This window comes from Lactuca saligna, chromosome 6, assembly GCF_052625555.1.
Source record: "Lactuca saligna cultivar CGN05327 chromosome 6, ASM5262555v1, whole genome shotgun sequence".
NCBI classification, from domain to species: domain Eukaryota; kingdom Viridiplantae; phylum Streptophyta; class Magnoliopsida; order Asterales; family Asteraceae; genus Lactuca; species Lactuca saligna.
In genome coordinates, this window is record NC_136422.1 from 81,904,534 (window position 1) to 81,920,120 (window position 15,587).

Consider the following 15,587-nt stretch of genomic DNA (forward strand, 5'->3'; position numbering starts at 1 on the left):
ATCCCGCAAAGGATAAGACTCTGATTTGTGCTAGTTTTGGATGGTTTATAAGCCTGTTACAATGAAATGCCTAAATTACATTAACGTGGGTTCGTAGTAGGTTCTCCTGCAGCTGTGACCCTAAGAATCCTACCTTCTGCGCCAGAGTTCTTTGTTATAGGACAATCCTTCTTGAGATGTCCTATCTCCCTGTATTGGTGCCATGACTGGCTAGTACTTAGCCTTGGTGGCGAGAGTGAGGTGTTTAGCCAGAGTTATGTGGACACGAGTGCCTTCCTCATTATACCACCTTGGAAACTGCTTTCTAAGGCGTCCTGCAGGAGTTGCCAATTTTTGTTGTGGTATGCAAGTCTTTGGGATCTCTTGCGCTCCTTTAGGGCTTGACGATATCGCCTCTTCCTTTTGGTCTTATGGCTTCGTGAGTCTATGACTGTTGCTATTTGTTGTTTTGTGTAAGGAATGTTGTCCCCGCAGTTGCTACTGCAGCTTGAAATGAAGCGGCGTCGATATGGAGGATAGGGTTTTCGTTGCTCGGCGGATCGTTTCCGGATGACGACATGATTTTTGTAATACGAAAGATAAAGATTTTTTGTGAGCGATTCTGGTTGACTCTAGACGTACTTCGATTTCTTTAAGTAAAGAGTACAAGTATGTTCTCGAAAGTTTGACATACATCCCTATGATGCAGTACTAGTACGGATTGGAAGTATGTTCATGATGGTTTGATCTACATCCCCATGATGCAATCATAGTATAGAGTAGAAGTATGTTTGTAGAATAGTCTTTTAAGACGTTTGTCGTTCAAGCCGAGGTATCGTTGGTTGGTGGATAACATGATCCAACCACTAGAAGGGACATGGAAATGCCTCCGAAGTTAAATTACTATAGTCCAATGACTTGACTAAAGCATATTAACGAAGGTATGATGAGGGTTTTTGAGCAAAAGGCGACACGGGAGTTAGCCGACTGTTAATATCATCGATGCTTTACGATGTAATAAGCTTAGGAAAAATTTGACTTTGAAGAAGGTCTTACATCATAACCAGAGTAGAATAGTTTAGGCCGCATAAAGGCCTAACTAACAGTACTTACAATACAAGATAGTTTCATAGAAAATGTTGCATCGGGCATAGACAGAAAATAATTCTTTTAACAAGGGAAATTAAAGTACGGCATCTACTTTTGGCGATGGTCATCCCTCTGGTGGACTCTCAGCTCAGTCAGTTGACGTTCCATATCAAGTAGGTGTCCTTCGTATACCCTTAGGAGTTCTATGACTTCGGCTTGTGTTTCAGCTAATGCTTGCATCAGGGTCTCATGGTCTCTCTTAGTTCTCTCACGAGTGTTTTCAAGATGATTGGTGTAGATGGTGTGCATTCTTGCGTTGGTATTTATCCTCTTTGATACAATGGAGAGTCGTCATGCCTTGAATTTCGTTTCGACCAACTCTGCGGATCCGGATTGTTAGAACTTTTCCTGCTGAGCTCCCTTCGCTTAAGTTGTAGTAGCTTCGGTCTCCTTTTGATGACATAGGTAGATCTTGCTCTTCGCTCCATGTTTCCAAGTATTCTTCCTAAGGAGGCGTCGGGCCATGAAGAGCTAGACGGGGGTTAGGGTTTGAATTCGGAGCTACCAGGGGTAAGTTCTCCTTCTCGAGTTCAGAGTTATCATCATCCGAAAGATCTTCAGTATGGTAATCATTCAAAGGGGATTGGATGATCATTGTCTGGTTCTTCTCTGAACCCTCCAGCATTGCCTTTGTTCGGGAAGTACGAGTTGTCATGGGGATGGGGTCCAGCTATGTTATCTATATGGTAATTTGGGGTATAAGAATCTAACACATAAGTAGTTTATAGAATACACAAAATACTCCTATAGTATTTTAGGTTTACGTTCTATTGTTCCCATTATGGTATTGTGGGTAAGTTTTTAGACTTGTTGCAACTCACAACCACACTTAGACACATGCTAGTCAACCCTTGGAAAAAATAAAAGATCAGGCTATATCATCCCAGTTTTGACTATATGTCTCTAAGTCTACTTGTGCTGCCCAACAATCGTAATACTTTTGTTCTGTCTTAGTGACACTGATGAATGCAAACATGTATAATTCAAATACTTTATTACTTAAAAGTATAGACTCTTTATCAGAGTATTTTAATCCCTATTGTATTTATAGTTTGTATATCTTTTATGGGTTGATATAATTAATTCACTATAAATAACGCTTTGATACCAATCTGTCACACCCCAAAACCGAGAACGGTGGAAACGTTCTGGGGCGGAGGACGTCATGTAATGTATCACAACAATACAAAGTAGTAAACAAGCAACAACATCATCCATTGCATTAATAGTATAATTTTAATTACATTTGAGTTCTTTCATAGTATAATTCTACAAAATGAATATTCAAAAATAAAAGACGAGTCTTGATTGCTCCGTCTTCACAGAACCTGGTAGTCGTACCTGTCTATCCGTATCCTGGGAATACAAGTTATTTTGAAAGCGAGTATCAGCAAATATGCTGGTGAATTCATAAGTATTTATGTGACTTTGATTTGTAAAGATGTAATTCAAAGACTTGTAAATGTTTTTGAAGAAAAGTTTGTACCAATGAACATGTTTGTAAATATTTGTAAACGTTTGAAAACTCTAGAAAATCTCATATTTTCTACTAGTATAAAATGTAGCCTTCTACCAAGACCCAACTATTTTGAATGTTTGCTTCAGAATACCAATATTTTCTTGTAAGTGAGTGATAGTTTAAAAGTCCCAAAATGAACTACCATGATGTTTTTCATGTCATAAAATAGTAGATTTGTGTATAGTTATAATTGCTAAGATATATGAAAACTCCGTAAATCAGCGTGTTTTTAATACTTCATGTGAGTTTTATAACCATGCTATTGACATTGATGGCCTGTAACAACGTTCTTCAGGCGTTGGAATGTTATGACATTTGTCACCCCAGACCTACCGGTCTAACTGTAGCTAATAGTTTAGGTGCGGGATTGTCAATCCCGTATAGATCTATACACAAGTATCACGCCCCCCCCCCCTCCAAGGGATTATGGTATATAATATAGGACTTAAAATGCATACTCGAACGTACATGAAGCTGAAATGTCTCACAATTCTTAGTATTATATAGATTTACGTATGAAAGTCCATTTTGTTTTTGTATATGAATATACCTTCTTGATATGGTACTTGTAATAAATAAAATGTTATGAATATCTAGTATAATATCTCATGTAATTGTATTCCTTGAAATGGTATGTCTTGAAGTTGTATGCTTCTGTAATTGTATGTCTTAAGATTGTATGCCTTTTTAATCGTATATAATTGTATCTCTTCGCGTAGTATGTGATGTATTTGTATTGACTCATGAATAGACTGAATCTTGTATAACTCCTGGTAATTGGAATGGTAAATAGTATGTCTTAACTATACCTATTATCGTTATTGATAATGTGTGTGTATAACTCGAAATATGCCTTTGCTACTCAAAGGTACTGAGTGAACTGACGGAAACTTTGATGTCTATATATGTACATATGATATATATAACTAATATTTAGATGACATTCGGACGAATAACCGATGCCCTAAGGCCACATCCCAACGAGGAAAAGGAAATAAAGCGAGCTAGCCGTCCTAAGTCCTTCAAACATTACTTATATAAGTATACATATATAGGAAAGCACAAAAATATAAAAGAAGTTTTGTAAAACCTTTTGAAAAGTTTAATAAATAAGAAATGATGACTTGATGTCAGTTTATAAAATGATTTGAAAGCAGTTTGTTTGATAAGAACAGTTTTAAATATAGGAAGACCTTTGTTAGAAACACGATTCTAACAGCATTTGAAAGGAATCATAAAGTATGTAAGACAGTTTGATAAAGAGTTTTTTTTAACATGTAAAAATGTCTTTCGTAAACTAATATAGTTTTTCCAAAAGTTGTTTCGTTTGTATAGTAAACCTTAGTGTGATGCTCACTTGTATTGTAATGTGTAACTTTTGTGATGACATAAATGAACACATGTACTCAAGGTATAAATAGACCGTTTGATTCGTATACGTATAACCACCTATTTAATTTCAACGGATAATATGATATCGTGTTATGTTTTCCGTACGAAGGATTTCATATAATGGTTATGAATTACATATGTTTTACTTGATAAAAATGAGTATTTAGTGAATCTTTGAGTTACACACGATAATAATCGTGTGTTTACTTGTATCCCCCCCCCCCCCTTAAAAGTGTATAATAAAACAATATTGATAACGCATTTAAAAATGTAGATTATAGGGGTATGAACTCACCGAAGAAAGTGCGTGATTTGAAGAAAATGAGATTTTCCCGGGCGGCACCTCGACCGGAAAGTAACGAGATTCTCGGGAATCTCGGGGCTTCGGACTTCCGTCGGGGCTTGAATATGAAACCGGGGAGTCGGGATGTTGTCGGCACAAAAAACGAGGCGAAAATGAGAGAGAAATGAGGTATTTTTGTGAAAACAGCTGGCACCCTCGCAGCCTATTTATAGGAGCTGGAGGTCCTCGGTACGCAGGGCGTACTTCGGACTTACGCGGGGCGTACTCCAAAGGTACGCGGGCGTTCATTTGCGTCACTGCTTACGATTCGGGCATAGCTACGCGTAGAGGGGGGCAGCAGATGGGACTCGACTCTGGGTCTAGTACGCAGGGCGTACTCCTATATTACGCGGGGCGTAATTCTGGCTTCCGTCTTCTAAATTCCGTAACTTTCACGTACGAGCTCCGTTTTTGACGTTCTTTATATCCACACGAAGGTGAGAAAATACTCTACAACTTTCATTTAGACTCCGTCGGCTAATTTCGACTTTATTTTTAATTATATTTTAATTAATAGGTCGGGACACGATAACTTCGTTAAAAATCCGTAACTTCTTTATCCGAAGTTCGTTTTCGTCAGACTTTTTATTGTTATACTCCTATTGTCGGGCTCTCCAACTTTCGTTTAGGTTGTGTCGGCTAAAGATCATTCGATCTCTATTTCGAGTTTTTAGCTGTCTACTGTTATGTTAGAAACTTCGGAAAATCATAACTTCCTCATACGAAGTTAGAATTGGGCGTTCTTTTTATGCATGATCACGGTTTAACGTAATCTACGACTTTCGTTTAGATACCTAAGGCTAAAAACTATTGTATCGAAACTTTGCGTTTTACCTCTACCAGCGTTGCCCGTTCTCGCCGTGAATATTTGATTGGTCATAACTTCTTCGTTATAACTTGGATTTTAGTGTTCTTTATATGTATGAAAACCTTGATACGAGTCCTACCAATTTATTTAACCCAAATATGATTTTAGGAAAGTTAAGTTTTGGCTTAAATTTGACTGGCGTTACATTTTATCATCTCAAAATATCGGGTTGTCACAAAGTTTGTGTATTTAGCTGTGATATTTGTGTTTAAAACTGTGATTTGAATACAATAAGCTGAGAATTTGTTTTTTAAATTGTAAATTGACTATATTAAGCTGTGAGTTTTGTATATTTAACTATGAATTACTTGTATTAAACTGTGAATTGATTGTATTAAATTTTTTAAATTGATAATATGCTTTTGAATACATACTTATTTTGTATTAAACAGTGAATTTTCTGTATTTAACTACAAATTGAATGTTTTAAGTTGATAATATGCTTTTCTAATTGCATCTATTGTAGATCTATATGATATAGTTTTTTTTGTTTGTTTTTTTTTCTGTTGAAGTGTGAATTTGATGTTTTAACCTCTTATTTTTCGTATAATTTTGTTAATCTTAGTTTTAACTGCTATTAAGTTGTAAATGTATATTTTTTTTAATTAAACTTTGAATTTATTATACTAGTTTGTAAATTTTCTATATTAACTTGTGTATTAATTGTAATAAGTGTTTTAACTGGATAATATGGATGTGAATACTACTTTTTGTGTATAAAAATGTGAATTTAGTGTAGTAAACTGTCATTTTTGTGTTTTAAACTGTGAATTGATTACATTAGGCTTTGAATTTTCTTTTTAAACTTCGAATTGATTGTATTAAGCTGTGAGTTTCCTGTCTGAAATGTAAATTGACTAGATTAAGTTGTGAATTATGTGTATGAAACTATGAAGTTACTTGTATTAAATTGACTATATAAAGAGTGTTAAGTTGAAAATATGGTTGCGGATGCATATTTTTTTTGTGTAATAAACTTTGAATTTTGTATACTAAACTAAAATGTTTTTGTTTTAAATTGTATATTGACTGCATTAAACTGTATATTGTCTTCTTAGACTATGAACTGACTATACTAAGTTGTGAATTTTGTGTATTAAATCATGAGTTGATTGTATTAAGATGTGAATGAATTGACATTATGCTGTGATTATTTTATAGTTTTTTTGTTTGCTTTTGAAATAATGTAACTTTTATTCACGGTTTAATATATTAAATAAACAATTTAATATATGAATGATTTATGTATAAATTTTTTTTGTTCATTTTTTTCTAAATATATATATTTTTTGTGTTATATAAGTATGTAATAATACATTAGTTTTAACAATAATTTTGCATTAAATTCAAAATGAGTGAAATAAATGGTTTTATTAGATTATGAATGTAGTATTTAAGTTATTAATGCGTGACTTTGTTTACATATCTGATTTAGAAGAAAATAATGGTTGCGATGATGGCAGTAGTAGAGTTTGAATTTTTTATTTCTTTGAGTTTGTGAGTTATTATAAAATGAGTTGTACTAAGTTGTGAATTTTGTGAATTAAACTATAAATAGACTGTATAAACTTGTAATTCATATAAGTTGGGTGATCAAATATGAAAGCATATAAGAATGAAAATACTATACTGTAAAAATTACAATTTTGCCTTTTTGTATCGAAAGGAGAATTTAATAAGAATATCATTTAAATATATACTAACTAATGGAGGTTCTTAGGGTTCTTAATCTTTTGTGGTTCTCATTTAAACCACCCCATATATATATATATATATATATATATATATATATATATATATATATATATATATATAGGGTTAGGTTATTTTGTTTTTACTAACTATTGTGTGCCAGAATGCACAGATCTAAACCATCGGATGAAATATAATTAAAGGTCATGATATGAGGGTCTATGATAGTAGAATAGGATAACATGTACCATATAATCACATAAATTTCAGCATAAGGGCATTTTAGTCAATTAACCTATATTAAAAAAGGAAATTTGCGGATTTTTAGGGATGATTAATTCCTTTATTTTTTAAAAATCTGAATATTTTAATTTAATTCAAATTTAAAAATCCGATTTTATTCTGTCAGAATGATAGAATGCCAACCATAAACTAGTAAATATATTTTTCGATTTTATTCTGTCAGAATGGCAGAATGTCAACCATAAACTAGTAAAAATATTCTGAAAGAATACACAAATCAATTCTTGAACTAATAATATAACAAATAATTACATTGTATGATTGTGATTCATTGAATAATAACAACATTCTGAAAGAAAAAAAAAACATCAAATCTAATAAAAACACTAATCTATTATAAAAGAATATTATTTTTAAGCAACACTTTATACATTGTAGCATAACACATTCTGGTATAATACACTCTCGTTCTATATGTTTTCTTTCTTCTCCACATCAATGTTAGCCTCTTCAAAACCTAAATCCACAAATAAAAGATAATCAAGTTTCAAAAATTATACAATTCAATGCATTTAATAGAATACAACAATAAATATTCTTACAGAATAAACTATTCTTGCATAATATTCTACTTCGATATTCTACTTTACTTCTAACAGAATATTTCAACACAAGTATAAACATGTTACCTTAACATATTCTGACAGAATCTTCCCAATAAGTCCAACATATCAAACTTGCCTCTTTTCCACAAAAACTTTCTCTTTTTGACATTATATCAAACACTTGGAGGGCATGTTTTATTATCAACATTCAAAAAACGCAATAGTACAAGCAACATTCAAAAGCATTGATAACATAAAAAATTGATTCTTGATTCTTAATCACTTCCAAAATTAAAACTAGTAGATAGAAAATTTGAGTGCAATGTTTCAATATTTTCTTAGGATTCAAACCCTAAAACAGAATAAGACAATCCAATTCCATTATTGAATTCTCAGATTGGAAATTTGTAATCATACAAACGAATTGCAAAATAAACCAAAACTAATAATAAAGGAAAGTAAAACCACACCTGAATTGAAGAAAGAACAAATTCATATCGGCTAAGTTATGCTCTGGTGATGGCCCAAACTTAAACCGATTTAGGGCTTTTATGTCTTGTTCGTCATTTGGCTGATTGAGTAAAGGATACAAATCATTCACAAAGGGGGTCACGAAGGAACGGAACAGATGAACGAAGAGGGGGAAAAGGAAGGCTCATAGGAGGCACCATTTTCGTTGATTGATTGTAAGATGGAGAAACAGCAAAGTTTTGCTCGTCTCTTCCGGCTACAAGGTGTGAGGTCCGGGCTTTGCAAGCAGCGTTAGTAGCAAATATGAGCCTTTTGACCTCTGTGGTTGATGGGAACCTCAGAGGAAGAAAAAGAGAGGAAAGCGGGTCCGATGGGAGTCCGGTCAGTAGCCATTCGTCGCAGGTGAGGACCTCCGGTGATGTTTGCTTGAAAATCATTCAATAGAAGAAATGTCGTTCACCTGATGATTGATAGTGGAGATGCTGGCTGCCATGGTGGGTTTCTTCTCCTGGAATAATGAAGGAGTAGATGGTAAAGATTGAAGAAGCAATTTAAGGACGAATGGTGAGTGTTTTTCTAGGGTTAACAAACTAGTTTCCCTGGACATTAAACGTTTTAAATATTTACCAAAATTAAATATAGCCAAGATTACTATTATACCCTTTTCTGATTTATTATTGAATTTATTTTTTCTTAATTCTGATTGGTTGTTAGAGGCACACAATACTTGTTGAAAACATTTGAACCTAACTCTATATATATATATATATATATATATATATATATATATATATATATATATATATATATATATATATATATATATATATATATATATGGAAAAGTTCAGTAGAGAACCATTATTATTCAAGGAGCCAAGGAGCCAATCCAAAGCGTCGGAATTTAAAGCAATCAACGGCAAAAAGAAAGGTTGTAAAATTTTATAATGGATGCACATGTACCGGATTATAACAAAACTTCCTTTTTTTTTATTTAAAATTTTTTTAGGTCAAGTTTTTTTATCGAAAACAAAAATCCGAATATACCGTTGTTCACGATTTTCCGTCCTCTTTCCATAGAGATCCATGATGATATATAAAAAACAATTTTTTTTTTTCGAAAAAAACTCACTTAATTTTATTATTTTTTTCAATATTTAAGCTTTTTTTAAGAAAAAAAACCTAATTATACCAAAAATATTAATTTTTTGTACTCTATTAATAAACATCAACACCAATTAAAAAAAAAACCTCGAGCAGTGTAGATTCACACTATGAATCTAAACTGTAAATATTTCAATTTTTAACATAACAATATGAAAAATCTCTAACAGTTCAGATTCACATTGTGAATTTGAGAAGGTTCACAAAAAAAACCTCAATCAATGTAGATTCACATTATGAATCTAAACTGTAAATATTTCAAATTTTAACATTCACAATGTGAAAAAGCTCCGATCAGTTCAGATTCACAGTGTGAATCTGAACAGGTTTACAATATGAATCTCAATTGAAATATCGGTTTTTTTTTAAATGAATATGAATCTATGTTTAAAAGGTAAAAAAAAAATATAAATTTTGATATATTTATTAATTTTTTTCTATAAAAAATAGACTTAACTTTTTTCATTAAAGAAAATAAAGTGCGATTTTATCGAAAAAAAAAAGTTCGCTTTTTATATATCATCATGGATCACTATGGAAAGAGGACGAAAAATCATGAACAACGGTAGATTCGGTTTTTTTTGATAAAAAACATGGCCTAAAAAAAATTTTAAACGTAAAAAAGTGGTGGGTTTTTTGTAAATGGTAGATTTTTAGGCATAATTCGGTGTGTGTTCGTCCAATTTAAAGTGTACATCTATTTCCTTGCCCGTTGATCGTTATGATTTCTGATGCTTACGATTGGTTCCTTGGTTTTTGGTTAATTATGGTTTTTGTATTGAACCTCACCCTATATATATATATATATATATATATATATATATATATATATATATATATATATATATATATATATATATATATATATATATATATATATATATATATATCTTAATTATCTTATAAAGCATTTTTGGTCAAATGCTGAATTTTAAGTCGTACAAACATACAATGCATTTGTACAATCAATTTATGCATTACAAAAAGAGTAGAGTACATATGGTCAACAGTTGAAAATGTCAAATCTCTTATCCCCTATTCTTAGGCTATTTTAACCCGGTTCATTCCTTATCTCCGTATTTCCCCAAATCTCGCAATTTTTGTTCACAAATCTTGGATATATATCGCTGACGTTTCCATTTCTAAGGTTTAATTCTTCTTTCAGCATTCAACCACCATTGTCACACCCGTCGCTTGGCGCGGGTAAACGGCTAGTATATATATATATATATATATATATATATATATATATATATATATATATATATATATATATATATATATATATATACACCTTAAAAAGTATTTACAAGATTTTGCTGAATTTTAAGAGGTACAAACTTTTAAGCATCATATACAATAATTTTATGCATCGGAGAATAATAAATCTTATCCGGTCAAAGACAGATTTTGAATAGGTCTTCTAAGCTTATCTTCAAATTGAATGGGTTAAATATGAAAAAGTCAAATAAGATGATGATGATAAGATTTTGAATGGGTCAAAGTTTGACCAAGTGTTCCTCATATCCAATTGAATCGGTAAATACCAAATCTTATCCGGTCAACATTTATGAAAAAGTCAAATAAGATGATGATGATAAGATTTTGAATGAGTTAAAGTTTGACCAAGTGTTCCTCATATCCAATTAAATCGGTAAATACTAAATCTTATCCGGTCAACATATATGAAAAAGTCAAATAAGATGATGATGATAAGATTTTGAATGGGTCAAACTTTGACCAAGTGTTCCTCATATCCAATTGAATCGCTAAATACTGAATCTGTCAATAATAATGAAAAAGTCAAATAAGATGATGATAAGATTTTGAATGGGTTAAAGTTTGACCAAGTGTTCTTCATATCCATTTGAATCGATCTAATACGATGTACACGTTACAAAAAACATTTTATATAAACTGGAAGAGGCACATTGATCTAGCATTCGTCTATCATGAATACCTTGCCATTGACCGCAAAACCTTGGTTCTCTCTCATGCTCGCTACCTCCTCCTTTGTTTTTCTTTCTATTAAAATCGAATAAGCCCAAAAATGTCTTACGTGTAATCCTAGCCCAGGTATAAGAAATCTCTATCTGTTCGTCATTTTGTTTAACAAATTTTTTATGTCATTTTGTTGATCCACACCCGTCGCTTTGCGCGGGTAAACGGCTAGTATATATATATATATATATATATATATATATATATATATATATATATATATATATATATATATATATATATATATATATATATATATATATATATATATATGGGAAAAGTGAATATACCCTTAAGGGTATATAAGCTTAGGTACCCAAACTCACCATAATACGTCATTTTGTTTGATATATTTATTATAATGTTCTTCAACTTCAATCCTTAACTTGATTTACTTTCAAGATTTTCAAAATTTCATTATTATCTACCTCTTACATCACATCTTTTTGACGAACATCAATTAGGTTATATATATTATAGTTGAAAATGAAAATTATTTAAGAGGAAAATAAATGTGAAATTTATAAAAATCTTTTAATGATATCAAGTTAGAAGTTGAATTATAAGAATATTAGACAATTACAATGTATATATATATGATACAAAACGATGTAATATGATGAGTTTGGTACCTAAGATTATATACCCTTAAGGGTATATTCACTTTTCCCTATATATATATATATATATATATATATATATATATATATATATATATATATATATATATATATATCATTACTATATATAAAAACCCTGTTTTTCTCCTTCCTCTAAAATCAAATTTACATAGTTCGTCTCACGCCACATAACCTACTTTCTAAACGACGCATCGTAACACAATAGATGTCCTTCACATCTCTTTCAACGTTTCTCATCCTCCATCACATTCACAAACTCAGAAACTCCGCCTTTCCTGTAATAAGAACTTCGGGTCCGTCCACATAACCCATCGTTAGAACGATGTAATTTACCAATACATCGATTGAGTTCCTATCGTCGTTTCTCCTTCCTTTGACGCTTCACCTTTTATATATACAACTTCATCGATTGAGTTCCTATCGTCGTTTCTCCTTCCTTTGACGCTTCACCTTTTATATATACAACTTCTTCTTCGATACTGTGTACAACGACGCTCGTCAAATTGGACGACAACGCCGTTGCCCATCAAATTGGATCTGCATACCCGTTTGGGAGACGCTCTGGTTTCTCAGGTAAGTGTTTTTTAAATTTTGGGTTCTAAATTTTCTATACTTGCTTCCCGTTGTTCAACATGACCCACAAATTTTGCCCTAATTCGACAAATTCAATAGATTTTCATTCACCATCTAATGTTTTAATTATTGTGTTCACCTTCGAGTTTCCGATCCCATCTTCTCTCTTTCTTTTTTCTTTCATCCCTCAATCTCTTCCCTTCATAAATCAATTTACGATTTTTTATTTATAGTTAAATGACACTCCGCTAGAAAATTCTTGAATTAATCTATGGGTTTTAAATTGGTAAAACAATTAATGGTTTTCAGTTTTTTTAGGGTTCCTAAAGTTTTTTATTTTATGTATGTTATAGTCGGTATTTGTTTCTTCTTCAGATCGTGGGAAAACCATTATGTTGATGTATGTTGATAATTTGGTTCGTTTTCTGTACAAGCTTTTTCGGCTTCTGTCAATTTCTCATGTATTTTCAATTAGAATTGATGATGTTCAATCTGGAGATGTTCTGAATCACCGATAAAAAGATTCCCCCTTTGAGCCAAAAATATCGTATTTTAGGTTTTGTATTGTGAAACTTGATTATATAAGAGTATCAGGCAAAAATCATTGGTTCCTCGCATAACTAAGAGGTTGTATAATGTTTGTTTCTAAAGAAAACGCAATAAATCTACCTTGTTGACAATGCCAAAGCCCAAAGGGATTCTAATCATGCAAATGTTCAATATATGCAGGGACTTGGGCACTTTTCAGATTCAAGATGAAACTATCAGTGGGAACTGTTTGCATAATAATGTTACACATCGTGTACATAGAATAACAAATTATTTGGGATTGAAATGTAACAACTTTACTATCTTTCTGTCTCTCACATTGCTGAAAACTTGAATTTCACTCGTGTTTGATTCACTCCCTAAATGACAAATGGGTTTCTCTGTTCTATAAACTTTATAAATAACTATTCCTGAGATAATTTTATGTGGCTTTTGTTAATTGGATGTGTTTTTATTTATCATATATAGATATTTGATGAGACAATTGGTGCACCAAATGAAGAAGAGAAGGGTGAATTTTATGAAAAGAGTCTACGTATTTGAGTGTAATTGCAAATGAACTTATTGAATAAGGTAAAGTTTAACTTTCTATATAGCTTTGTTGCCTTTGAATAAATATTCAAAAGTATATATTATGATTACGAATTTGAATTCAACAACTGATGCATCTGCAAGGTTTATGTATAATATTATAGCTTTTATTCTTATATGTGTTCCAAATGCTAGGCGGTTGATATATAAAGAGGATAACAATGTATGCCATTTTCTTGTTGTTCCACCTCATCACCTTTTATTTTGGTTTTTTTTCCTTCCACCACAATCTAATTTAACTAGCTTGATTCCTTTTATATATTGGCAATAAGTAAGCGACGAGAGTTAATAGTTAATGTTTGATGATATGCTTTCAATTCATGGAAGGTTACTGACATTTTTTTTCTTACATTCGTTCTTAACGGCTTCCACAAATACCTCTTCTCTTCTCCATATAATTCCTTTTTCAGCAACCAAAGGATACATTTCTATATTATGTATGATCCTTCTTGTTTTTAATGTGGCATGAATAATGAAACTGTGACTTTCAACCTCATGATTTGGGTATTTGTTATATTAGTTCACAATTGAAATACCTAATTTCCAGTTTTCATTTTGGGAACCTTTAGATTGTGGTCTGCATAATCTACTGTTTTGGTGACCAATGCAAATTGAGGAATTAGATTGGAGATTATTCATAGAAAATTTTGTTACCCGTGCACTTATTTTTATAATAGATTTGTCCTTTAAGATGTTGTACGTCTTGGTGGCTTGTGCCTTTCAAAATCTATTACAGATTAGATGCCCAATACTTCATTCCACTTCTTTATGTTAAGCAAACAAAGGTTAGTTACTTATTTTATTGCATGAATACGGTTAATTAAGGGCTTCTTGTTTGAGCTGAAGCCCTATGTAAGTTAAATGCCATAAATATTGTGTTCTAATTTATGCTAAACGTAAGAAATAACAATGTTGTTTCATAGGCCCTGATGTATAAATGTCGGCCTTATTAAGATCAATAGGATAAAACTTCAAATTCTAAGTATTATAGTATCAGGTATGGGTCAAGAAAGAATAACATTGTTGAAAGGCCACATCAGCATAAATATTCTTTTTCTTTCCACCACATTTTTTTGAGGCTGATGTTTCAAGCCTTCAATGCATTTGTGAGATCAAGAAAAAGAAATGAAAAGGAAGAAAGAAAGAAAAAATGGGTGTTGTCATTACCACACCTTATACCTTAACAGGAATCGGGGGTGGTGTTCTCGTCATTATATCGTCGTTGTCGAGGCCCCATGTAGGCACCTCCACGACGTTTCCATTCCATACCGAGTAGTCTTATGTACTTAATATTTACACTGAGGTGAGCATAGGCGGATACCCTGCAAAATTGACCGGAGTCATTACCGGAACTGTTGTTTCTAGAATGTTGGAATTGGTGTCGATTACATATATAGGTTATTATTTTAATTGAACCGCTCACGGAACCATTTGGAATGTGCTATAGGTTCCTGGTTTCTAAACTTTTAAAATTATTTTATTTTATTTATTGTTATAAGAACATTTGATAAATAAGGATTAAAGAGTGTTTATCATTCCTAAAAGTAAGTTTAGAAAATTGAGAATTTATTCTTTCAAATGAGTCAGGTCATATTGTAAATGTTAAAATCATATTGGCTTCTAATTGGTTTATGGTTGAACTACCTTTGAAACATTAATAAAAAAATAAATATGGAATGTACTTGGTACTATTTTGTAGTATACTTAATTAAAATTTAAAACCATGTATCTTTATATTTATCAAATAGATTACACTCATAAAGTTCATCTTTTGGTATCTTCTAAAAAAACGTGTGATTGAAAGGCTA